The following is a 1,624-nucleotide window of genomic DNA, read 5'->3' as shown; positions in this document are numbered from 1 at the left end:
CCTTGGACATGAGCTGACAATAGCCATGCACCACCCGTGTCCGCGTTCCCGAGGGCACCCTTGTTGGCGAACGTAGTAGTTTCAATTTTTTTGCTACACACACGCAAGATCATGGTGATGCATAGCAACGAGAGGGGAGAGTGTTGTCTACGTACCTCATAGATCGTAAGCAGAAGCGTTATGACAACGCGATTGGTGTAGTCGTACGTCTTCACGATCGACCGATCCTAGTACCGAAAGTACGACACCCCCGCGATTTGCACACGTTCGGCTCGGTGACATCCCACGAACTTACGATCCAGCAGAGTGTCGAGGGAGAGCTTCGTCAGCATGACGGCGTGATGACGGTGATGATGATGCTACCGGAACAGGGCTTCGCCTAAGCACCGCTACGATATGACCGAGGTGGATTATGGTGGAGGAGGACACCACACACGGCTAGAAGCAATCAACTTGTGTGTTCTAGGGTGCCCCTGCCCCCGAATATAAAGGAGCAAGGGGGAGGCCGACCAACCCTAGTGGCGCGCCAAGGGAGGAGGAATCCTCCTCCTAGTAGGAGTAGGATTCCTCCTTTCCTAGTCCTACTAGGAGGAGAAGGGGAAGGAAGGAAGGGAGAGGAAGAGGAGAAGGAAAGGGGGGGTGGGGTGGGGTGCCCCCCTCCCTAGTCCAATTCGGACTCCCTATAGGGAGGGGATGCGGCTGCCCCTTGTGGGCTTCCTCCCTCTTCCCTATGTCCCATGAAGGCCCAACTTTCCCCCTGGGGGGAGGGGGGGGGGGTTCCGGTGACCCTCCAGCACTCCGGTTTTCTCCGAAATCACCCGGAACACTTCCGGTGTCCGAATATAGCCGTCCAATATATCAATCTTTATGTCTCGACCATTTCGAGACTCCTCGTCATGTCCGTGATCAAATATGGGACTCTGAACTACCTTCGGTACATCAAAACACATAAACTCATAATACTGATTGTCACCGAATGTTAAGCGTGCGGACCCTACGAGTTCGAGAACTATGTAGACATGACCGAGACACGTCTTTGGTTAATAACCAATAGAGGAACTTGGACGTTCATATTGGCTCTCACATATTCTACGAAGATCTTTATTGGTCAAACCGCATAACGATATACGTTGTTCCCTTTGTCATCGGTATGTTACTTGCCGAGATTCGATCATCGGTATCTCAATACCTAGTTAAATCTCGTTACCGGCAAGTCTCTTTACTCGTTCGTAATGCATCATCCCACAACTAACTCATTAATCACATTGCTTGCAAGGCTTTATAGTGATGTGCATTACCAAGAGGGCCCAGAGATACCTCTCCGATACTTGGAGTGACAAATCCTAATCTCGATCTATGCCAACTCAACAAGTACCATCGGAGACACCTGTAGAGCACCTTTATAATCACCTAGTTACGTTGTGACGTTTGGTAGCACACAAAGTGTTCCTCCGGTAATCGGGAGTTGCATAATCTCATAGTCATAGGAACATGTATAAGTCATGAAGAAAGCAATAGTAGTAAACTAAAATGATCAAGTGCTAAGCTAACGAATGGGTCAAGTCAATCACATCATTCTCTAATGATATGATCCCATTAATCGAATGACAAATCATGTCTATGG

The sequence above is a fragment of the Triticum urartu genome, chromosome 4A, assembly GCF_056163025.1.
Source record: "Triticum urartu cultivar PI428250 chromosome 4A, HENAU_Tu73, whole genome shotgun sequence".
NCBI lineage: Eukaryota > Viridiplantae > Streptophyta > Magnoliopsida > Poales > Poaceae > Triticum > Triticum urartu.
The sequence above is the reverse complement of the archived record's forward strand: the minus strand, read 5'-3'. Positions refer to the sequence as shown.